Source organism: Rhipicephalus microplus, unplaced genomic scaffold (genome assembly GCF_043290135.1).
Source record: "Rhipicephalus microplus isolate Deutch F79 unplaced genomic scaffold, USDA_Rmic scaffold_23, whole genome shotgun sequence".
Lineage (NCBI taxonomy): Eukaryota > Metazoa > Arthropoda > Arachnida > Ixodida > Ixodidae > Rhipicephalus > Rhipicephalus microplus.
The window spans coordinates 3,622,977-3,649,539 of record NW_027464596.1 but is presented as its reverse complement, the minus strand read 5'-3'; the positions used below and the strand labels follow the sequence as shown (position 1 = coordinate 3,649,539).

At 47.6% G+C, this 26,563-nt stretch overlaps 1 protein-coding gene and 1 pseudogene across 3 annotated transcripts in view; one reads left to right on the top strand and one right to left on the bottom strand.

The window, feature by feature from the left end:
• Positions 1-26,563, bottom strand: part of LOC142786393 (neprilysin-1-like) — a 557,390-nt gene that overhangs the window by 472,829 nt on the left and 57,998 nt on the right. The gene's annotated exons all lie outside the window — the stretch shown is intronic.
• The window catches only part of LOC142786405 (uncharacterized), a 48,864-nt pseudogene continuing 35,084 nt past the window's right edge, over positions 12,784-26,563 (top strand).

Here is a 26,563-nt window from a genome sequence, read left to right as displayed (position 1 = left end):
CGGCGCCTGGTGTGGCATCGCCGGCGTGACGCCACGAAACGAATGCCGGCGCGCTCGCGTGCCGTGTCACGTCCAAAAGTATCGACGCCTTGAGTGTGGCATCTAGTGATGTTCTTACATGGCATGCATCTCATGATTATCATGTTTGCACCAGTCACATACTTTCGTCATCCATTCACGTGACGTAATAACAAATGTGCCATATGTGCAACTGGTGGAATGGCAGTTAGCGCATCGTGAGTGGGGCATGCAGTAATTTTGTTGCCTGACACTCATGTTGTGATTAACATGTTCGGACGTGTCATTTCCCTGTGTCATTCATTCACGTTCCGTAATGCCGAACTTGGCATTTGCGAAGCTAGCGAAATGGCCGCGAGCACATCATGAGCGTAGCATGTAGTCATGTTGTTCCATGAAGCACATCTCAAGACTATCATCCTTGCACCAGTCGCATACATTCGTGATCCATTCACATCCCGTAATACCAAACTTTGTAAATGCGAAGCTAGTGAAACAGCCACGAGCGCATATGAGTGTGGCATACGTGTCATGTTGTTACATTACATGCATGTCATGATTTTAATGTTAGAGTTTGTCGCTTGTGTTCGCCATGCAGTCGTATCATACCAATCCAGTTTCGCAACATGTAGTATGAAGGGAGCCACCGCAAGAGCAGCAAGACCATGATTGATTGATTTTTGGGGTTTAACATCCCAAAACCACGATATGAGTATGAGAGACGCCGTAGTGGAGGGCTCCGGAAATTTCGACCACCTGGGGTTCTTTCACGTGCACCCAAACCTGAGCACACAGGCTTACAGCATTTCCGCTTCCACCGAAAATGGAGCCGCCGCAGCCGAGATTCGATCCTGCGACTTGCGGGTCAGCAGACGAGTACCTTAGCCACTAGACTACTGCGACGGGGCCATGCTAAGTTAAAAGTCAATTTCGAAAAGAGCGAGCTCTTCAAAGCCAAGGTCACCTTCTTGGCAGAGTTTTAAATGAAACAACGAAGAAAATAAAGGAAGAATTGTTGACTCGGAATACTAAACTTTCAAGGTTATACGACATACTCCCCCTTCGTGTATATTCAAGTAGGATTGGCAGCTAATTTTGAAAATTTTATTCAAGAATATGCTCTAAAATGTCGCTGTCTCTCTGTATTGACGCAAACGAGTGCCCCCTATTGTTGGATACAACAACGTGATGATGCCTACATAAAACTAGTGCGCATAAATTCATCCAATTAAGTAATTGCTCGCCAGAATTAGCACTCTCTTTCGAATTCAACAACGATGCATTGTATATTGGAACAGGAGCTGTTATGTACCAACGAGATTCATCACGACCAGAAAACCAACTGCTTCGTATAGTTGGAATCGGCAGCTACACATTCAACAAGACCGAATCGAACTACTCTACGACAGAAAAAAAGCTCTCACCGTTTTAAAAGCTGTTCGCTAGTTTCGGTAAGATTTAGAAGGCCCGAAGCTCAATCTTGTACAGACCACGAAGGCGTAACGTGTATATTAGAGATGGCTGAGTTGATGAAAAAAATATTGTCCATTCGGTGGGTGAAGATCAGCCATTCGGCTTTGAGGAACCTCATCGCCCAGGAACCTTCATGAAGGAAGCGGATGCAATGTCGCAATTAGCGATAGTGCTCCCAAACACTTATGAAGAAGTTGTCTGGACAGGGGACGAAACCGAGCTTCTACAACCGAATGGACATAGGAGAGTTGCTGTGACGACTCCCTAGTTGAAAAAACATTCAGTGTCACTACAGCCCGAAATCAGGCGGACACAGAAGCTTTAGGAGAAGCAACATAAAATTGACGAAGAGGTTCACATAGTCTGGCGTGAAAGGTTAATGATATGTGTTTATTCTTATGACAAGTGCCAAAATAACATGGTAAAAGTTAAATAACTGATGAAAAAATGGCCTTATCCATCATATTATAACACGCCATTTGAAGTTGTGCTCCTGAACTTTGTGGAACTACATGAAAATGTTTGAATGAGGTCAGAAGACACAATATTTTCTGTTGCGCATTGAGAAGTGCCCCAGTATGATCGCAGCGTGGCCAGGCAAAGAAAACAGTAACAGCGCGATTTCTTAGATTAGCCGAAATATGTTCGACAACGTAAATGTAATTGTCTCAGACGGATGACCTCCTTCCGAAGTTTGCGGCTCCAAGAATGGGCTGAAATCCGTAGCATCAAGTAGCGGTGGACTGCGCCCTATCATCCTGCTGCAAGTACGTTTGCATGCCGGGTGATTAGAGGCGTAAAACAGTACATTAGTATGTGTCGAGCATTTAAAGATGGTTGAAAATCTTCCCTGGAAGTGGCAGAAGCTCACCACAACTGACCATACACAAGCGGAATGGGATGCACTCCTTTCTTTGCTGCAACTGGGATACGAACCTTTCCGCGGGCGGACACATGCCTTGGCATTGACAAGAACGTAACAGTCCAAGAAGTGGCAAGGTCAGAAGATAGTGTATTCAGGTACAGTGAAGAATGAAGAGAAAAAAGTTTGATACGCGACAAAATACAACCTCACCCGGACTTGACGTCGGTGACTTAGTGCTGGTGAAAAGACGACCGACTCTCAAAGCGGCCCACAAGGGGTCATTTCGCGCTGTAAAGACAAGTCAGCAGGGACATTTGAAGACTACATAGTACAATGGTCCTAATGACACCGTCTAATCTGTCGCCATCGGAACTGTATTCAATTATCACCCTAGGAGGGATGCAAAACATGCTGAGGGGAATGAAGCAAGCCGAGCACAAGGGCGAGGAGGGTGAAGAGAATATAGAAGTTCGATATAACAAGATGAAATGTCTCCCTATATATATATATATATATATATATATATATATATATATATATATATATATACACCCGACGGCAAACGTCAGTCCGACAGTGTCCTTATAATTGATATCGCAATAATATTTTAGACTATAGTCGTTCATTTTATTAACTTCGGACCCAGCTTAATTTACTTTGTTATGGCGTGTATTTAGCGCTTTATTGGGAGCGTTTTCACGCCACTTGTGGTACATGAAGCGACAATCTAGGCTCTTAACAAGCTCTGCACTAGAAAGACACCCATGTAGGTCAAAAAGTTTTCCATCAGTGAATGTTTAGCTGTTTTTCATGTGATGCAGACATTCACGCCAGGAGTGCTAATGGAGACATTCATGGTGCAATGGGCTAATGTACACAGAGTTTCCGGAAGCCAGAAGGCGTGACTGATAAAGTGACAATTATCCTGCTATCCTCTTGGCGGATCGCGAACGAATGTGCGTCGATAAATCAGTGCCAAAGTCACGCTGCTTTCCTTCTCAGCTCCCGAAGGACGCATATGTGTAGAAACCACACCACGTTCGCACTTACTTTATCGCCTCGGCGATCTTGGCCTAATGGCGTGTTTGTGTGGGAGGTGGAAGGAGGCCGTGGCAGTGGCCGTGGGGTAAATGCGTTCTTAGCGAACCCCAGCTGTCATCGACATGGCTTTCACCTCTCATAATAAATTATTCGGGGAATTTGATCGTACTTGAGGCTAGCCGTATAATGAATATTGGCTCTTATGTAGCAAGCTCTCAACATGATAGAAAACTCGATAATCGTCATTTTAAAGCAGTGCGTACAGTATAGGGTACATATCCTCCACTTTTGCAAAATAGTAATCCGAAACGTGCAAACAATTGGAAAAATTCAGCAGGCCCCACGTACCTGGGAATCGACGTTGTGCGAAGCACGTTGAGGGAAGGTGACAGTGTTTAAATTTTTTTATTGAGGGACACGTCATGAAATGACGCTAAACATATGTACAAGTGTTGCGCGCACAGGCATATGCTGATGAGTTGCAGGTGTTTATATTACCAGTTGTTTTTACTTGCGCAACGATGCCAACTAGAACATGCGTATTAGCAACACCAGAAGCCGATATGAAGCGCTGATGCTCGCGAATATGCTGGCTACATAAATCAACTTCAACGCATGTCAACTAAGCACAATTGATGTTAACCCTACGTGACGGCTTCATCAAAGGAGTACATATGTACTATTTACAAAATTGGGTAGGCAGCACTGCAACGACTATTGACGTTTGATGAAGATTAGCTTCAATTCTAAAAGTAGTTCCGAGAACTGACGTAGCTCTGTGGTAACATGCTTCATTGCCACGCAGAATGCTTGGGTTTGATTCCATCTGGGACTGTGACATTTATTCTTTGCATTTGTTGGGTCGATGCTATTGATGCCGGGTATTTTTCAATGCTCGCGCGTTAAAATGTCCTGTGTGTGTTCTCGTCGTTCCAAGGTAGATACTAAGTGTCAATCACCGGTGGCACATAGCCGCTTACCAGCGGCACAAACCTGCCCGTGGGACGAAGTGTCTCTTCATAGAACGCTTCTGCTTTCGGCTCCGAGCATTGTTATCAAGTTTTTCGCTTTTTACGGGAGACGCTGCTCCCGGCCCCAAGGCGACGGACGCGGAGTCATCCACTGGTCCGCCCAGCCAGAGGTCTGCTATGGCGAGCTCCTCGGTAAATCAGCGCGCCTGGCCCAGAACCAGAGAGGCCAACGGTGATAGTCACTGCATCATGGCTGTGGACGTGGAGCCTTCTGCGGCTCTGTCCGACCATAGACCACCTTTGGCAAGCTCGTCGCGGAAACGAAGCACCTGTTCGAGCACCAGCGAGGACACGGAACTGTACTCGGCCACTGGTGACGACTCGTCGGATGACGACTTCGAGACCGTGAGAAGCAGGAAGGCCAAAAGAAGAAGTATCAAGTCGTCTTCACCAGCAGGGACATTAACGTCTCAGTCAAAAGGAGAATGCTGGCCGCACACCATCCTCTTCATGCCCGAGGACTCCACCATCAGCCTTCGAGCAGTAAACAGGCAAGCTCTCTCTATGTACTTTGAGGGGGTAGCACCAAACGACATTAAGGATATCCGGGTGAACACGCGGAAGAATATTCTAGCTGTGGACACAATGACTGCCAGCGCCATAGACAAGCTTCGCAGAGTATCAGATTTGGGAGGCATCAAAGTTCGACCGGTTATTCCAATGGACGGTGCCTGCATGGCGGGAGTAATCTACGACATTGATTTGGCCATAGCAAACTCGGACCTCCCAACTCTCATAAAACCAGCGAACGATGGTGTTCTCATCGCGAACGTACTTCGCCTCGGAAACACCCGTTGTGTAAAGATAATGTTCAAAGGAGATTCCATTCCGTCGCATGTCAAAGTGGGACACTTCCGACATCCTGTTCGACCATTTGTCCCTAAACCACTCCAGTGCCATAACTGCATGAAAATTGGGCACATCAAGAGTGTATGTACAAACACCACAGTATGCCCCCGATGCGCTGAGCCGCACACTGCAGACGCATGTCGGGCAACAAGTCTGAAGTGCAGAAACTGTGATGGTCCGCATGATGCTGCATCCAAGGAATGCCCTCGGATTAAGAAGGAAATCGCCATTATCAAACAAATGGTTAGGGACAATTCAACCCACAGAGAGGCTGCTGAAAGGATATGGCGGCGACGTAGTCGCCGACGGAGGCGTGTAGGACAGAGTGTTGCACATAACCCATTTCCTCCGTGCACGAGTGAAGTAGTAAGCACGAAGCGAAATGTAGTGGAGAAGCTCACAGCTGCGGATGAGTGGCCTACGCTTCCGCGTACGCAGCCTGCAAAGGAGCCTCCTGCGAGGCCTCGCCGCCCTACACCTTCCACCGAGTCTACTTCCGTTGAGGATGTGTCAAGGGTCGATCGACAGATCATCCCGATGTTACGATCCCTCGTCGCTGTCATGGCAGACATACTAAGAAGCCTGGGAACTCCAATCGCTCGAAGCGGGTTACAGGTGTTGGACGCGCTGAGCCCAGTCCTCGCCTCCCTCGCGTAGAGTCATGGCAGGAGATCAACAATCGTTCCGCAAAGACGTCAGAGAAGCATCAGTCATCCAGTGGAACGCAAGAGGACTTAGATCACGGATTTCCGATTTTCGTCAGTACGTGTTTTCTAACCGTTTCCCAATCATCGTAATATGTGAACCGAAATTATCAAACCCGATCAGACTATCCGGCTACGAATCAATCCCGTCCAAAACCCGAAACGAAAGCAGCAAGGTCATTGTGTATATTCGTCGGGAGCTTACCTACATCATTCAACCTGTGTCGCCTCATGATGAGAACCAATATGTCTGCCTGACTGTGAAGCAGAAAACCCTCACCTTCACATTAATAGGTGTCTACTTATCTCCCTCAGCCCGTTTTGATTGCCAAAGACTGGATGACATTCTTTCGAGCGTCCCGGATCCGTGGACAATTATAGGGGACTTCAACGCCCACCACCCAATCTGGGGAAGTTCAAAAGTCAATACCACGGGCCGGAGGCTGGCTTCATTTGTATCGACTCATGAACTGTCTCTACTTAATGATGGGAGCCCTACATTTCTGCGAGGATCAACGTACAGCAGCTGTTTGGACTTGACGTTCGTGTCACGTCGCTTCGCCACAAGCGTTAAGTGGTTTTTAGACATCGAGACACATGGTAGCGATCACATCCCCAGTTATCTCACCATCGAAGGCTTTGCTAGCGACCACCCGCCGAAAACCGTACGGAGGATCGATCTTTCAGCATTCACAACCAACATTGAACACGCTTGTGAAAAAGGCTTAACCTCTGGCATTGAGCAAGCGATCAATCAAGCAGCGCAGAGTGCGATGCGCACGCTGGCATATTCTTCAAGGCCCTCAGAAACGGACGTGGAGTTAGAGCGACTCCGTGCGACTCGTCGGCGTGCGGAGCGTAGATATCGACGCACAAAATCCATTCAAGATCTACGGATGGCCAGGCGCATGCAAAAGAAGATCCAGCGTCGTATAGACAAACTGGAGTTTCAACGGTGGGCGAAATTTTGCGCGAGTCTAGACCCTCGCAAACCGCTTTCTCAAATATGGCGAACCGTGCGAGGCCTACGCATATTTCCCCAACAACGTTTTCCGTTTAAAGCCTTGGCCCTTTTCCAAAATAGAAGGGATATCGAGGTAGCGGAAGATTTTTGTAGGAAGATTGCGGGCCCGCCAAATTGCACAGAAGCCCTTACTGCTGATTACACGCCACATTCACTTGACCCGCACCTGGACCTGCCTTTTTCAATGGAAGAACTGAATGTGGCTCTTGCTTCATGCAATCGATCGTCATCGCCTGGGCCGGATGGCATATCATACCGCCTATTATGCAATCTCGGTGATCGAGCACGAAGTGCTTTGCTGGAAGTATTCAATGAGTCTTGGAGAGATGGAACGGTCCCCAGAGAGTGGAAAACAAGCCGGTTGGTTGCACTTCTCAAACCTGGAAAATCGCCTCTAGAGCTGACATCATACCGCCCAATAGCGCTGGCTAGTTGCGTAGGGAAGCTGATGGAGCGAATGATCCTTGCCAGACTCGAGTGGTTCCTAGAACGCCATAGAATATATCCAGACGCCATGGCCGGTTTTCGTCGTCTTCGGAGCTCCATTGACAATGTCATTGACCTGGTGACCTACGTACAACACCAGAAAATGAGCAGACGGTTATCTGTCGCACTATTTTTAGATGTCAAAGGAGCATATGACAATGTTTCTCACGAAGCCATACTTGACGCCCTCGAGTCAGTTGGTTTGGGTGGGCGAGTGTACCGCTGGATCCAATGCTACCTACATATGAGATCATTGTTTATGCAAACTGATGATGGGCCGACTTCTGAACATTATACACACCGTGGTGTTCCTCAAGGTGGTGTATTGAGCCCCACACTGTTCAACCTGGTTCTGATCGGTCTCGTTGAACGCATACCAGATTCCGTGCAGATATCTCTCTATGCAGATGATATTTGTGCCTGGACATCAGGTGTAACACGTCCTCAGGTACGTGCGAGACTCCAGAAAGCAGCGAATTCAATATCGGCGTACCTTAGAGAACAAGGCCTCGAGATTTCTCCTGAGAAATCGGCGCTGGTCGCGTTCACGCGGAAGGCAATGACGTCATATCCCATCGCCATCGATGGACACAGTGTCTGCTACGCCAGGACCCACAGGTTTTTGGGGGTCACGATCGATCGAAATCTCTGCTGGAGTCCCCATGTGGCCACTCTAAAGAAACGCCTAACGGCCATCGCACAACTTTTCAAGTTCCTCGGAGGCAAAACGTGGGGCACATCAGTGCACGCGATGTTGCATTTGTACAAAACGCTGTTTCTGGGGTACCTGCGGTATAGCTTGCCGGTTCTGACGAACGCTTGCAAAAGCAGTATACGCACAATAGAAAACGCCCAGGGCCAGGCACTCAGAGTTTGTCTTGGATTACCACGCTGTACATCAACAGCGGAAACCATCGCAATCGCCAAAGATCATCCGGCCACAGTGCACATTACTTTGGAGGTGCTTAGAGCTCATATTAGACACCTTGCTCGCGCCCCTGCCCACCACCTAGCTTCGCTTCCAGAAGATCGACCGAGTGCCTCCTTCTGTAAGAGAGTATTGACTTTCCGGGAGTGCCTTCCAACAGTCTACACGCCTCCGGAACGGATACTAACACCTCCTTGGTGCTTGGACCGACCAAAACTGCGCTTGACAGTGCCGGGGATTCGCAAGAAGGCGGAGCTCTCGGCGCCAGCTTTAAAGCAGATGATTCTACTCATGCTACACGAAGAATACAAAGATCATGGCAAACTTTACACGGATGGCTCGACAACTGTTGGAGGATCTGCAGGAGCTGTGATCTTCCCAGCAAGAGCCGAAACCATCCAGTTCAGAACGTCACACAAGACGACATCGACAGCCGTGGAGCTCGCGGCACTCCGCAGCGCACTCCGCAGGATTGACCAAGAGACACCACAAAAATGGAGCATTTTTACTGATTCGAAACCAGCTCTCCAATGTCTACACAATGCTCTACGTCGTGGACCTCAAGACCAATTGGCGCTCGAAATACGACAACTGTACCATCACCTAATAGACGAAGGACATGACATATCTTTTCAGTGGTTACCAGGCCATTGCGGCATCATCGGTAACGAGCATGCCGACAATGCAGCTAAGAATGCTCACGAAAATGGAGTGATGGAACCTATTCCACTATCAAGAAGCGACGCAGCAGCAAAGATTAATACGCTTGCGCAGGATGTTGCAAGGTCTATGCGGAATACGCCCGGTTTTCTACACACCCGTCTTCACCGCCTGGACCCATGCCTACGACTTACTATTCCATCTGGCCTACCCCGATCCGAGACGACCCTTCTCTGCCGTATGTGGCTTGGGGTGTCTTTCACGAACGCTTTTGCCTGCCGCATCGGAATGAGAGACAGCGCTACATGCGACCATTGCGACAATGACGAAACAATTGAACATATTTTATGTCAGTGCCCCCAGTACAGCTCTCAGCGACAGTCCCTCTCAGCAGTGTTTGCTCGCCTCGACGACCAGCCATTCTCTGAGCAGTCAATTTTGGAATGTCGGAAAGATCGAGCTTCACGCCAGAAAGCAACGAAGGCGCTGATGAAGTTTCTGCGAGCGACCCGCCTCGTTGAACGATTGTGACACTACTGTGTGCGAGTGTGTGTGTGTGTGTTTGTGCTTCTCTTCCTCCCTTTCCCATTTTTTTCCCTTACCCCTTCCCCAGTGCAGGGTAGCAAACCGGATATGTTTTCTGGTTAACCTCCCTGCCTTTCCGCATTAAATTTTCTCTCTCTCTGCCCGTGGGCATGTGCCACTGTCTGGCTGGAAGTGTTTGATGACGTACGTGACGGCATTTTGACATTGTTGTTATCTTCACCAGCACGTCATATCTTCAAGCCATCTTAGCCTCCCATGCTAATATTGGTTGACGCCAAGTTAAGGGGGTGACCACGACAGCACCCAAACGTAAGCGGCTAGATAGATAGATACACTCAAAGTCACCGATGTTTGCTAAGAAATGCTTCGCATTTATTAAAACAGTTTTCTGTGCAGACGAGGCACTCGAGCACCATCTATGTCGTGACGGGAACATCATTACACTTTCCAAGAACCTCGTCAAGACCAAGGTCAAAGCTTTTGTCGATAACACCCATTGCAGGCAAATAATAATTTTTCTTTGCATGTGGCTTTGACTCTGCTCTGCCAATGTGAAAAAAATTGGTGACGGCAATCAGTGGCTTTACATGTAGAATCGTACCGCTATCACCGCATCACCGTCCAACTTCCACACTTGCTAACATTTTCTATAAGCTGTTGGAACAGGAATATGTTTCTTATGTCTGTCGAGGCACTGGACAGCTGTTTACAAAATGCGTTATAAAAGTAGTTGAAGACTGAATGAATCTTCGCACTTATGAATGGAACGCGACAGTGTTGTGCCTATTGTGAGTGCCAGCGGACCTAGAGAGGAAGAGCAAGTTACCGCCAGCACGGATGAAGTAAAGAGAGCTTATAGCAATGGAGTTTTCTATAAATTCACTAGGGAGGCTCTGGCGCTAGTGTGTATCGAAGCTGCCGGCGCCACGTTGGTGTTGGCCAGATGCTGTTAAGTGGAACCACTCCGAGTGTTCGTTTGTTTGCAGTCACTCGCGACTACCATCTTCGCCCTAGAGGCGAGGGCACTTTGGGGCACAGCGCATCTGTTTTGACGTATACGGACTGGTCCTTCTGTGCGCACTGTGCTGTGAAACACTTTTCACTCAAGAATGACGTCGATGTTTGTTGCCAAGGGTGGTTGTTGCACCTTCTGATCCGAGAACAAGTCCAGTGATGGCCGAAAGCTCTTTACGATAACACGCGTTTAGCGCAGCAAGTTGCGACAAAATACATGGTTGCATAGAATCGACAGTGAAAACTTCAGGCTGACATTTTCGAATGTGGTTTGCGAAGTAAGTTGTGTGTATCTCATTATGAGTACGGTTTGATGTTTGCTCAATGCAATGCACGCTCTAAAGCCGTAGACAAGTCGCAGTAAACTGTGTGGTACGTCGCCATGTCGCACTCAGGTTTCATTAACGCTTGTGAGCTGTTCTCGCTTTTTGTCGACAATATACATGCTTACGTGTTCTGCTTGTCCTTATGCGCTGACTGGTTTTACTTCGCGGTAGTAGTTTGTGTGCTTAGCATGCGCGCCGATGGATGCTCGAAATTGTCATTGCGAAACTTCAGAGATTTTGCTCTGCTGTTTTGAGTTAAGAAAACTTCATTGCAGCAACTCACCTTAAGATTTGTACTTCTCCTTTGGTTTTTGTTGCATGCTCGTACATTTCAGAGTAAATTGCTTTGTGTGGCTCCTTTAGTTAGACTGATCAGCCGGGGGACTAGCGATGCGAGGGTAGTTATGTAAAGCTTACATGCCTTCCAGTCATTGCGTGCATACTTTAGAAATTAACCGCACACATACGTGCCAATTCGCGTGATGGTTTATTTGATATTTCGTGTGAGTATTTATATCCGCGATTGGACCTCTCGCGAAGCCATCGCGTATAGTGGCACGCTAGTTCATTCATAGAGTAGCTTGCCATTTCAGCGATGTATTCCGTGTGTGATACGTCAACAAGGCGCCCTTTTAAAATACGATTGGTGCGTCTAACCACTTCACTAAACAACCACATAAAATAAAATGCATCAAGTTTAATTATGCACGCCTTCTGACACACAATTCAAGCTTTTAGTTCTCACCAAACGCTAAAGTTGGCCGTCGGCGACATCGCTGTCCTGCGCCGACAGCGTCAACGCGAGTTGTTCTTTTTTACTGCATGACAATCACTGTGAATGCTCTTTGCACATATTGTGTACCCATACTCGGCGAAGCTTGCACCACTCATGCCCTAAGTAAGGAAAGACTGTCGCACTGTCCCTTCGGGCTCTATTGCGCCAGCTAATAAAAAGGCAAGCCGTAGCAGCCACACGTGAACTTTTGAGCGATGTAATTTATAGTGTATAAGAAGACGCACTAGAGAATGGGCTAAGAAAAAAAACAGGGGGTTTTCGCTTACAATGAAATTTTATGGTTTAGAACATACGTACGAAGGGGTGGTGCGCACAAAGTTAACATCAGACCACTATGACGCCGAGTCACTCGATCAAGGCCTGATCATACGTACGCGTTGCACGTGGCACTAAACAGAGCTGATGAGTTAGAGGGCTGGCGCAAATGCTCTCAGCGCGCTGCCTACCGACGAAACGCTGTCTTCGAGAAAGGGCGTCTTCTACTCATGGCAAGGCAGGTGTCACCACGTCCGAAATGCCAGTGCGAAGGAGAGGAGAAACGATAGCGGAGGAGAAGATTGTCGCTACTGTGCGAAGTTTTAGGTGCTTTGCTCTGCACCACTTCCTTCTTTTCTGTTTATCCAGAGAACAGTTGCTCCCTCTTCCCTTGCACAAGTCATCACAGTGCCCCCCCCCTCCACTTCGCTCTTACAAACCAGTGCAACCAATGTTGCCCTCTCCCGCTCCTTTGTTAGGATGTAGGAGAAGGTACGAAGCGTAGACACGCTAGCACTAAAGTACTGTTCAAGCCTTGAAGAAGACAGGTCCGCTTGTCTAAATGTCGCCCCGACACAGCCCCAGTTTACAAATTTTTTACCGGGAAACATAGGCCGCATACAAAAATTGTGAAGGCTAGGTAATCTGTACTCTTCTTAACGTTTTCCGCGGCATGTATGCAATGTACTTCTACTACTGTGTGATGTCCAAGTGATTGTAATGAACTGCTGGGCGGGCACGGGAGCAGCGCCTGCAGAGAGGCTAACATGCCGTACTTTTGCGTTTCTCAGGCACTGCTGGCTTTGCTGATTTGGTCGTCGCCCCCCTTCTACGCTGCGAATTCCTCGGACACAGTGACTGATTTCGACCAGTTCAGCAATCAGCATAAAGCCATGAACCTTGCCTTCATCGAGATGCCCAGCGTGCAGACTGCCGTCTTCTGCGCAACTACGTCACCTCATTTGCTGACCTTATCGGACCCCGGCGACTACATATACAGCCATCATCTGGAGCAAGCTTTCAGTGGGCACAGGAGCAGCGCCTGCAGAGAGGCTAACATGCCGTACTTTTGCGGTTCTCAGGTGTGTACCTCACTTTTCTAAAAAAAAAAAAGCGATTATCGCTGCCTGCTCCTGTTCCCGTGCCCACAAGTGCTCTGTGAAATTGCTGATGAATGTTTTTCGGTGGTTTTTTTGTTGCTATGCTCGGGTGATGTAGAGTTAAACCCAGGGCCAACAACTCGCTCTGTAACCGCACTAGAAATAGAAACTTTACTGGAAGAACCATCACAGCAAATGAACGTGATTTTTCAGCTACTCAAAGACCTTCAGTCCCGTTCTGTGCAATGCGCCGAAAGCCAGACTAAAGTAGCTACTGACATAAAATCAATTTAAGCTGGCCAAGTGCAAATCGAGACCAAAATTGGCAATATACAGAAACGACTTCATGAACTAGAAGAGAAAACCTGGGCACTCGATCTGAACGGGGAAAGAATGGCCAGCATGCAAGAATCGATTGATTTCCTAACCGGACAGCAGGACACTCTGCAGTCGCGATTAGACAAGCTAGAGGATAGGTCGCGGCGCGAAAACCTACTCTTTTACGGCATTCCGGACGCTCACGAAAGCTGGGAGCAATCTGAAACCAGTATAGTTGGGGCACTCAGCGGTGTAGTTGACCCTCTCCCGCAAAACGCCATTGAGCGAGCTCATAGGTTGGGAGCATACCGTCCAAATAAGTGCCGCCCTATCATCGTCAAGTTCCCAAGCTACAAATTGAAAGACTCCGTACTCGCTGCCTGCAAGAAGTTAAAAGAAAAGAACATCACAATTAGCGAAGACTTTTGCCCAGCTACCCGATACGCTCGCAGAAAGCTACTTGAATTCGCAAAAAGCCAACCTAACACCCCCGCATATAAAGTACGCTACAACAAACTTACGATTAACAAAACACAATTCGTCTACGACTCGCCAACAGATAGCGTTAAGGAGCTTGCGCCACACTACGTCACTGCTAACGATCAGGGAACAGCATCGCCACGCGTAGCTATCAAGGAGCATGTGCCACACCACGCCACTGCTAACAATCGGGCCACAGCATCGCCACGCGCTGCTACATCGGTAGACGCGAGGGGAAGTGGTCATCCACTATCACACGTCCCAATCCTCTTCACTAACATTCGAAGCGTTATCAACAAGCGAGACCAAATAACTTCTGCTATAGATACTCGTAACGCTGACATACTTGCTCTCACAGAAACCTGGCTACACACACAAATTCACGACCACGAACTTTTTCTGCCCGCGGAGAAATTTTCTATTTTTCGATGCGACCACACTGCCCGTAAAGGTGGTGGCGTCCTCTTGGCAATTACCAAAGATTTTCCTTCCCAGTGCATTCATATTAACAGCGGGTTAGAGATTACATGGGCACTAAGCAAACTTAGCTTTCAAAAAATCATTATCGGCGTTTGTTACAGGCCACCAAATTTTTCCGGCAACTTCGCGAATGAACTACATGACGTAATTAATCTGGTCTCATCAAGATATCCTGATTTACCTGTTTTTGCTTGGCGATTTTAACCTGCCGAACATATCATGGACTTCAGATACACCGATTATGCAGCCTTACTCGACTATTAGCCAAGAGTTCCTAGACTTATGCACTGTCTTTTCTCTCACCCAACTTATTACTCAGCCAACACGATAAACCAAACTTGCTTCGAACACCCTAGATCTCGTACTAACGTCGAGGCTTGAGCTTGTCTCGTATATTACACTGTCACCTGGCTTAAGTGATCATTCATTAATATCATTACAGCTAAACATTCAGCGTCCCAAGAAGCCTAAAAAATAAAAATGATTAAAAACTATTTAAAAGCAAACTTTGAAGCCATTAACAGTGAACTTGGTTCATTTCTTAGTACTCTTTTGGAAAACTTTCACGAACGCATTGTGCAAGAAAATTGGGACATGTATTCAGCTGCCGTTGCCAACTTGGCAAACAAACACATTCCTGTTCACGCAATAACAATGACCCAAGATTCCCCATGGTTTAACGCACACCTAAAGCGCCTATCGAACAAAAAAAGCGATTATACAGGTCTGCCAAGAAATGCGGGAATGAAGAACGCTGGAATGCCTACAAGCTCGCGTCTAAAAATTATGTAACAGCACTAAAAAGGCCAAAAATTATTACTTACAAAACGTGTTACCATCCATGCTAACGAAAAATATTAAAAAATTCTGGCGTACAATAAACCCCAAACCGGACGACGCTATCACCCTAGAAGACGCTAGCGGAAATCAAATTCCTTTTGACTTATGTGCGAACGTTCTAAACGATGTTTTTTCTCTCACTTTTCCTATGATGCAAATGACGTTTTACCTAATGCAGAACCTTTTCCCCATCCCGTTATGCCTCCAATATGTATTGATTGTAGTGGTGTTGAAGCGATAATTAGGTCCTTAAGATTGTCTTCCGCTCCTGGTTGTGACCAAATTGACCCAAAATTCTTAAAGAGTACGTGTGCTTCTTCATCTGTCATACTAACAATGATCTTTCAGCAGTCACTCGACCAAGGTTGCCTGCCCGCTGAATGGAAGATCGGGAAGGTGACTCCATTTCACAAAGCTGGTAACCGCCATTCCCCACTTAATTACCGACCTATATCACTTACCAGTACACCGTGCAAAATATTAGAACACATCTTATTTTTGAACCTTGTAAAATTCCTCGAATCTAACTCATTCTTTACCCTAGCACCACATGGTTTCCGAAAAACATACTCCTGCGAGACCCAACTGGCATCTTTCACACATAAACTGAACGTTATACTAGATCACTCTTCTCAGGCCGACTGCATATTTTTGGATTTTTCTAAAGCGTTAGACAAGGTTTTCCAGAGTTTATTAATGCACAAATTACTTCAACTAAACCTTGACAGAAAATTACTAACTTGGATTGAATTCTTTCTTAACAATCGTTCTCAGTATGTTGCTGCTAACGGGGTGAATAGCCGCCACACCGCTGTTCAATCTGGAGTACCGCAAGGGTCAGTGCTTGGTCCTCTTCTTTTTCTTATTTATGTTAACGACTTACCTGCGTGTCTTTCCTGTTATGTGCACCTATTTGCTGATGACTGTGTAATATTCCGTGAATTAAGCTCCGATGCCGACGTAACTGCTCTTCAAACTGACCTTACTGCTGTCTCAATTTGGTGTCAAAAATGGTTAATGCAACTTAACGTCAACAAGTGCAAGGTTATGAGAGTGTCTAGAACAACTAATCCACCTCCTACCTACTCTCTCAATGGTCTTGCATTGGATACCGTTTCTAGCTATAAATATCTAGGCTTACACATAACCAGCACTTTAAATTGGGCCATCCACACTGAACATATAATTGCAAAAGCAAACAGAATGCTTGGGTACCTACGTCGCAACTTTGCTAAAGCTCCTTCTTCCTTAGAACTCACCCTCTACAAAACATTGATTCGCCCTAAATTAAAATATGCTGCCTTGGTTTGAGATCCTGTACATGCCAATCTAATACACTCAGTCGAAATGGTTCAAAATAATTCTACCTGCTTTATTCTTTCTAACTATAATCGCACCGCAAGCATATCGGCAATGAAATCTAGCTTGAATATACCATCTTTAGCATCTCGCCGTCAGATTCTTCGTTGGTGTCTTTTTCACAAAATATATCACCATCCCCAATTACATAATGAACTTATTTCACTACCAGATTATGTATCACCTCGTCTAGATCATCGTCACAAGGTCGGAGTTCCATTATGCAGAACAAATGGCGGCCACACATCATTCCTACCACGCACGAGCATCGAATGGAATCCCCTTCCCGCATCAATAGCAACTATCCAAGATCATGAACTGTTTAAAAACGCCATTAGCTAAGACTGTATGAGTAGGAGCCGCACCACTGTAATAACTGCATATCCATTGCTGCATTTCTGTACTCTTTTTTTTTCTCCATGTGCTAATACCACTCCCCTCTGTAATACCTCCTGGTCCTGAGGGTACCAATAAATGAAATGAAATGAAAAAAAGAGACTGGCATGGCTCAGTAGTAGAAGTGTGGGCTCGCTGACAAGGAGAGGACTCAAGTTAGTTCAATATAGTAAAATCTGTACAATTTTTTGTGCAGTGAAGGAAAAAGCTGTGATGTTTAAAAGAAGCATAGTAAATCTGTAGTTCACAGGAAATTAAAGCAGATGTCAATGGATCAAGTGCAGGAACGCTACGTTTTAAGGAATTTGGGCATTTTTTAAAATCTTTTTTTAGTCTCAAAGTTTCATATGCCAAAAACTCAAAGCAGTGAAGTTATATGCAATTACCAGGATTAGGAAGGGAATCGCAGAACGTTTAGATAAAGTTCATTGCAACTCTAAAAGCACACTGCACGAGTTTATTGATGCTGCTGCAAAGATCCTCCTGCCAAACTTTTGCAGGCTTGAGCAGATTAGCGTAACGTTCTCTTGGTCATCCATGTCATTTGAATGGGTATAAGTTTACCTTAGCTGGAACTTGCTTGAATATTTCTGTGCGGCAGTATCCCAATAACAGGGATTTCTGGATGCCGAAAAGCCATCAACTACACGTGGGAGGTAAACCAGTTGTCTTACTATAAAAAACAAAATAGCAGGTGTAGTTTGGCAAGGGAACAGTCACCGATCCTGTCGTTGACAGCTTACTTATGTGTTAATGCCCGGGAGGACACAATTTGTCTGGATGGACACAACTGCACAGTTATGTGCGTTCTACTTATACTCATATTATGGAAAGCTCAAAGAGCGAATGATCAATTGGTTCATGCTGAATGCAATCGCCTATTATTAAGTAATTAGTCTGCCAACTTCTCTTTCTCGAGGTCTTCCGTCAAATAAGTCATTGAGGTAATTGACAGAAGTGGAGGTAGAAACTGCCGGTTGCGGAAACACTTGCGGGAATAGATGCCTTGATTGATGTAGCGTAAATTATACGAGAAGGCAAGCTCCAGTGCATATACACATAACGATTCTGACCGAAACACGTGCCACACTCCCCACCGCCCACCATTTAACACGTAATAGCAATATGTTATGGATGTTGCCGCGTTGGCAATTTTATCGCCGTAAGAAGGAGGCACTCCGTGACATTCTTGACCTCGAGCCAGCTGCTAATTGGTGCCCCTAAGAACATAGGCTCACGTGCGTGCCGCTGCAAGTAACCAGCAGTGAGATACGCGTGCCACATCACCGAAACAGATTGAGCCAGCCAAATCAAACAAGCTACCACTAGGGAATATAGCGTATGAGAGAACGAATGTGCAAAATAAAAATTATACATTCGTAGAGCCTACTTCTCCGAAACGATGCCACGCAAGAAAACACTGAGCAGATGTTATTGCAATTACATGGGCGCAGAAGACAAAGAAAAACATATTTAACACCGTCTGTGACAGCGCAGCGAGAAATGAGCATTGGCTCCATTCCAATGGTCGCATCTCGCCTGTTGCGAAAGCTGGCAATCAATGCGTCCCAATTGGACAGAGTTGTTCCAAATTGTATGCGACAGAACAGATGCTTCGTGTTGATAGAGGACATGCCAGAAATCTGTCACAATTATATACGTCCCTGATGAAGGACAGGCACCAGTGTGCATATAGACTACGGTACACTTCCGCACAGGCTTTCGATGGCCCTTACAGCCCACGGTCTTGGTCCTTCCGTAAATATCGGGCGTATCGGCTTACGTAATTGAGTTGTCAAGTGCCGGCTAGGCACGTGTACAATTCGGGGGCCGTATTCTGAGCCGTTGATCTTGAGAGATATCGCCTGCATGTCACTTTCAGTGAAATCTGATTGGTTGGTTGAGGAAAAGAGTACTATAATAGGTGATTCAGTCATTGGGCACGCTCACTACGCCTGACGTGAAGCTATATACGATGTCGCTAAAGTATATTATTCAAAAATATCACCCGAGGACTTCACATGCTTCATTGACATGATTGACAGTTCAATAGGTAACATGCTTCTATTTTTCATTTTACTAAGATGCAGCTACCAAGAATGGCAAAGTATTCGAGAGGCACTGTACCCACGCCAAACGGGCTTCATATTAAAAAAAAATACTTGATGAATGCGTGTTTAGAAAACCGACTTAGCGTAATTCACAGAAAGACCCGAGTTTTTCGAGCATGCGAGTTTTCTCCAAGCTTGCTCTACGGCAGTCATGGAACCAAGAAAATGTGGAGTGCGCGATACCAGCGTCGAGAAAAATGACTACAATAACGATCGTGGCGCCAAAAATGCACGTTGAGAACTCGCGGCGGATATCAAACACCGCATGCGGTTACGTCCTCGCCGCCAGTCAGTCAACACTTTAACAATGCAGCGACGTAAGAGAGATTGTCTTGGTTCTCAGTTTTTTTTTTTGCCAAGGAAACATTACATCTACCACAAGCATGTTTATGGGCGTTTGCCCTCTTTCCGGCAGGTTTTGTTTTTGTTCACCTTGCAGCATGAAAGCTTCTACTCATAGAGGCAACAAAGGTGCATACGCAGCACTTTGATGCAGCGTGTTTTGCTTCTATATATTAGTGCGGTATACGGACCGGTTTTCGCCAGAGACGCTCGCATCATGACGCCAACGCATGTGAGTGGTACGTCGTGGGCAGAGTAAACCTCAATGCCAGACAACCCAGCCACGTCATAACTATTCCTGTTTTGTGCGTTTGTGCATAGGCTGCGCGGTAAAGCTGATAAATGAGTTGCGCCGCTCGCTGGCATTGCAGTGGGAGCATAGCTTCTCGGCAAGCGCGAATGCCATGTCCGGACGCGATCTTCGCTGCAGACATTCGTCAATCAAACTTCGAACTGATTGACGTGAACTCGGGTACAAACTCATCGATTCTCAGAAAGCCCGAGTTCAACTCAGGACTGTCATGCGCCAGTGTTACAGTTAATTGTTTAATGCGGTGAACGCTACGCAGCAGCTTCTTTGCGTGTAAAATAATCTTGGGTAAGGCTGGAGATCATGAGGGGCTTTTGGGCGCTTAGCTTTTTCCAGCTTTTTAAGTCGATCGTCTACTCAGTCTGCTTCCAAGCAGTCTGCTTCAACCACATCAGTTCAATCTTAATTTCGATTATGGTAATTAGCTAAGAACTAGCTAGTATAACATTAAACAGTTTTCTCTTGACTGATAAAATTTAAAAAAAGCAATAAAAACCTTCGGTACAATTAGAAAGGTATTGGTTGCTCTGGAGCAATTTAATGCAATTTAGATCAGCACGGTTCTAATTAGTATCATATTAGTAAGATCTACTTACCATCCCCTTACTTATCATGCTGATAAATAACTCAAACATAATTAGCACGAAATTACCACGATTTTACCTTAGTGCCCACTGCTGTACAAAACTTCATCACCCTCTATATTGCCTCCAGCTGTACAAAACCTGATTTGCATATTTATAGTAATATATAAGCTGACTTCACACGTGTTTTAATGTCACTAGTGCATGTGCACCTGTTAGCTAAGAGCGGAGTTAGTGGGTATAAAACAAAAACCTGCCTGAGCGAGCCCGCCATTAGGAATGGAAGGGAAACGCCATGATCCAATATATTCATTTGTATTTATTTGCACTGCGTATCTAATGTAACCGCCTAATCTGTGGGTTCTGTCTGCACATTTTTATATTTCCCTATAGCAATCGCTTCACTAGATGCATTGTGAACTCACTAAATGTGTTGTGCACACTCATTTTAAGAGTTGGAGCACATTAACAGTGCATGTCCTAATACAGTGTGTCGAACTTTGAGAGTTCCAGCTTGAATTATTTTTGACGTACATTAGGCCACAAATTGTGCGCCTTATTTCTAGGTGTATTATTGCACCACTCCTCATTTAGACAGTACCGGGAATGATGCCTTTCCATCAGTGTTTTCTATTTTCTAACACAGAGTGTTCCGCATCTAAGTTGCCTCCTGAATAACGATAACCTGTCGTCATACCTTGCAAGATATATATATGTATATATATATATATATATATATATATATATATATATATATGTTGCTACGATACTGAGGGGGCACGTGGAAGAAGAGAAAAACGAGGTTGGCACGAGCGGTGATCGGCCTGATCCCCGGACTCTCGCATTCATCATCTTCTGTAAATCAAGGCATCTCACCGTAACAAGATTGGTGGAAGGTGCGGGGTACAGCGGAGTGATCACAGGCGAATGATCACGGAAGCGCTACCTCAAGAACTACGCCGAAGCCGACGCCTGGCTGGTCTGCCACCGCTCTCTGTGTATCCGATTGCTGACGGTGACACCACGCACTCGTCGTCTGGCGCTACGTGGCCCCGACATATAGTACCACGAAGCTTCTCTGGGAGGGTCGAAGAAGACGTCGACAAATGGCTGAAACGCTTAAACTGTGTGAGTAAATGCAATTGTTGGGATGCGGCCTCCCGCTTGTCCAACGTCGGATTGTTTTTTCAAAGGACGGCGTTGGTGTGGTTTGAAAACCACGAAGAAACAATAACGACCTGGGAAGCGTTTGAGAAAAAAATAGCGAGCTGCTTCGGGGACCCTTTGATGAAGCAAACTTTGATGCAGCGTGCTCAAGTTCCAGGTGAAACATGCACAACGTACATTGAAGAGATTCTGAAATTGTGCAAGTCTGTAGACCCACGCATGAAAGAAGATGACAAGGTAGGGAATCTCCTCAAAGGGGTTGCTGAGGATGTCTACAATTTACTCATCGGCAAAGACACCTTGGCGTCTGTAGCGGGCGTAATACAACACTGCCGCACGTTTGAGACCCTGAAAGCTAGGCACATCACTCCCGAATTTGGTAGACTTGCCAACGTCACCACCGTTGCAAGTGTCGACGTCCCTCCAACATCCTCCTGTGATCTTGCCTCAATGATCAGGCAAATCGTACGCGAAGAACTTGGATGACGTGATGCTGTCAACCCACCGAGAGCACCTGCTATCAACACCTCCCCGCCATACGACACAATGTGTGCTGCCGTTGATGCCACGCTATGTGATGTGCCCCAATCAAGAGCACCAGAGCCCCCAACCGACAACTTACATCATCGCCGTGGTTTCCAGAACGCCTCCCGCCAACCACCTACAATGGTTTCTACGTGGGACGATCATGGGCACATGGCGCCTCGTGGAAGGTTTGGCGACGTGCGTGAGGCTCCTGTGTGCTATAACTGCGGTTTCCGTGGACATGTGGCTCGATTCTGTGGTCAAAGGCGTCGCCCCCAGCAGCGCTACTACGAGGGATCATCAGCTTGTTCTCGACAAAACCGCTGGCGCGGTGGTATGCGTTCAATGCAGGACGCGTACGTTGGGGACGGCTTCCACCAAACGACCCACAGTGATACACATGTAGGACGCAATTTCCACCGGAATTTACGCAACGACTCACCTTCCTCCGTGCAAAGCTTGACACCCCCCACAGCACGCCGGTTTGGTTCCTCATCTCCTGGTCGACGCGTCACCTCCCCGCCTCCGGGAAACTAGGTGGTGCGCACGGCCAATGGAGGTGAGGTCGCCGAACATTCTTCACTACACCCGCGTATGCCTCCACCCGTTTTTATGACACAAAATAGGGTCCCCGTGCTTATTGATGCACTTCCTACGATGGCTTTGATAGATACTGGAGTGAGTGAGTGAGAAAGGAAAGGCCGGGAGGTTAACCAGATATTGGCATCTGGTTTGCTACCCAGCGCTGGGGGTGGGGAAGTAGGGGCAAGAAAGAGGGGTTAGAGAGAGGGGAAAAAAACGCACGCGCACTCATAAAAAAAAACGAAAACACACACTGGAAGGGCGTCCCAGCTACAACCGTTCAGCAAGGCCGGTCAATCGCAAAAAGCTCAGCAGCGCTTTCAGGGCCCTCTTCTGTGAAGTCGCATCCTGACGATACTGCAGAATTTCCTGCTCCGACAGAGGCTGATCATCTAATTTGTTGAGTTCCCTGCGAAGGCATAGTCGCCACCTACTATACGCTCGGCACTCACAAAGAACATGTTGAATGGTTTCCTCCTTGCCACAGTGGCCACAGGCTGCGGTGTCGGCCATCCCAATGCGGAAAGCGTAGGCGTTGGTAAATGCAACGCCCAACCACAGCCTACATAACAGGGTCTGGTCTGCTCGGCGAAGCCTCGACGGGACTTGAAGACTTCGCGTAGGGTCAAGCGAGTACAGTCGGGCATGCTTGAAGTGCGGCTGATTCCATTGCGATGTGGTTTTCCGGCGAGCAAGTCTGCGGAGCTCTCGTGCAGCATCCGTCCTAGAAAGTGGTAGTCGCAGTTTATGATTTTCTGTGTGGGCTGAGCGGGCAGCTTGATCGGCCCGTTCATTGCCGATGATTCCGCAGTGACTGGGCAACCACTGAAATGTAATTTGGGGCCCTTTCTCAGTCAGGTGGTGTATAATCTCTGCTATCTCTAGTACCAGCTGCTCGTGTGGTCCACGGCGTAAGGCTGATAGTAGAGACTGCAGTGCCGCCTTCGAGTCGCAGAAAATAGTCCACTTGCGCGTAGGCTGATCAACTACAAATTGCAACGCGGCACGAAGTGCTGCCAATTCTGCTGCCGTTGATGTTGTTGCGTGAGATGTCTTGAATTTAATTGTCGTGGCCAACCTTGGTATCACTACTGCTCCTGTAGAGCTGTCCGGCTGAACCGATCCGTCAGTGTAGATATGTGTGGAGTCTTGATATTTCTCATACAAGAGAAGTAGTGTGAGCTGTTTAAGAGCCGGTGACGACAAATTGGCCTTTTTCTCGACGCCAGGTATGTTAATATTGTTGCGGGTTCGCGGCTATGCAGCTATGCGGGCGGTGCGAAGAAGAAGACGACGACGTTTTTGGGCTGTTCGAATATACACAACGGCTGCCATCTTGACTGCTGGAGTACTTTTCTACTCTAAAGTAGTAAATACATTCGCAACATTTTGGTGGTGGCGCTGGGTACGACGCAAGACGGAACTTCGAAGCGGACGTGTTCTCGACTGCCCGACCATGGCAACAGAAACCAATTCTGCCGCTCCTGTTTCAGCCGCGACTCCGGCGCAGCCTGTACAGCCGGTCGTATTGACGCAACCGCGCGACCCTGGCAACTTCTGCGGCACCGACCATGTTGACGTTGACGACTGGATTCCGAAGTTCGAGCGGTTTGCAGCAGTGTACCGGTGGGACCCTACGATGATGCTCGCCAACGTTGGCTTCTATCTCTGCGGAACAGCTGGCGCGTGGTTCGAGGCTCATGAAGCGGACATAACCAGCTGGGATACTTGCAAACAGAAGCTTCGTGACCTGTTTGGTAAGGCCGTCGGACGCCAGCGGGCCGCTTCTAAAGAACTCTCTGGTCGGGCACAAACTACGACCGAATCATATGTCACCTACATCCTTGACGTTCTCGCCCTTTGCCATCGTGCCGACCCCAACATGTCCGAGGAAGACAAAGTAAGCCATTTACTTAAAGGCATTGCAGATGATGCTTTTAACATACTGGTTTCCAAAGACTGTTCCACCATTGATGACATCATCAAAGAGTGCCGCCGATTCGAAGAGCTGAAGAGTCGCCGGGTCGCCAAGAATTTCTTGCGTCTTCCGAACACGGCCGCTACGTCATCTTGCGAGGACCTTCAGCCGCCATGCAGTCAACCACATAACAACGAGAGTGTGGTTCGCATCGTTCGTAGAGAAATCGAGGCCGCGTCTCCGTCTTTTCTGACCCGCCCATCTGATGATCGACCAACGATCTCGTTGATCCAACAGGTCGTGAGAGAGGAGCTGGCAAACGTTGGGCTGCAGCCTGTATGTTCGTTGACGGAACCTCGGGTCAGTACCATAGCGCCTTCTCCTGCACCAGAAAGATTCCGCCGCTATCGTGATCCTGCTCAGTGGAGGACACAGGACGACAAGCCTATATGTTTTCATTGTCATGGTGTAGGACACATCTCCCGCTACTGTCGTTTCCGCACGTATCCACCTCGGTCGTTTCCTGGCTATCGACGTGACGACAACCACCGGCCCCTGCAGTACAGCGCTCGTGACGATGGACCGTACAATGGCACTCCTGCGACACCAGTCCGCCGGTCCAGCCGTTCGCCGTCCCCGCATGACCGTCGCTCCAGGTCACCTCAGCACCGCCGCTATTCGTCGCCCCACCCTAGTGGACGCCCTTCTTCGGAAAACTGAGCAATGCAGCTCCCGGAGGTGACGCTGCATTGGACTCCCGACCTGAAAACCCTCTGCTGACCTTGACTACGGACAAAAACCTGCTTGATGTAGAAGTGGATGGCCTTCCTGTTACTGCCCTTATTGACACCGGCGCACATATTTCAATTCTGAGCTCTGACCTCCGTGCACGATTAAACAAGGTCCTTACGCCGCCAGAGTCCCTATTTGTACGTGTCGCTAGTGGAGCGACCCCGGCTGTGCTCGGAATGTGCACCGCGCGTGTGAGATTCGCCGACCGCCAGACGTCCGTTCTATTCCATGTTCTCGCTCACTGTCCACATGACGTCATCCTTGGACTCGATTTTTTGTCCGACCACTCCGCTGTAATTGACTGCTCAGCCGGCGTCGTGCAACTTGACTTGCCTGCGGCCACCGAAGAGTCGAAGATGGTACAGAACAAGCTTTCGTGCGCTGAGTTTGTTCGCCTCCCACCCCAAGCCCTAACTTGTGTCACAGTTGAACCATATCCCAGTGTTCCGGATGGGGATTACGTGGTCTTTCCCTCTCCCGGTGTTTTACTGGCCCGCAACGTTTCCTCCCCGTACACCATATTAACTGTCACAGCGAACAAGACGTGCCTTCCTCTTCTGAACTTCGGACTCAGCCCTCAAATCCTACCACAAGGCATTGTTCTCGCCACTCTTTCACCGTCACACGAGTGCCAGATCTCATCAGTGTCACGTGAACTGGCCACAGTCGCCTCGCCGAACCCGCATAGCACCGACGCAGCCAACTCTACACGGCTCAACAATGTAACTAAGATGATTGCCTCAGACCTGTTGCCGTCTCAGGTCAAAGACCTCACTGATCTTCTCACGAGCTATTCGGACATATTTGACTTTGACGGTAGGCCCATAGGTCAAACATCGCAAGTCAAACATCGCATTAATACCGGTGATGCAGCTCCAATTCACAGGCGTCCCTATCGAGTGTCACCATCAGAGCGCCAAGTTATCCAACAGGAGGTGAATAAGATGCTCACAAAAGGCATCATAGAGCCCTCATCGAGTCCGTGGGCGTCCCCTGTAGTCCTAGTTAAAAAGAAGGACAATACCTGGCGTTTCTGCGTGGACTATCGGCATTTAAACAAGGTCACCAAAAGGGATGTCTACCCGCTTCCTCGTATTGATGATGCCCTGGACTGCCTTCATGGCGCAACCTATTTTTCTTCGATAGACTTACGCTCCGGTTACTGGCAGATCGCCGTGGACGACCTCGACCGGGAGAAGACCGCCTTTGTAACGCCTGACGGTCTCTACCAATTCAAGGTAAT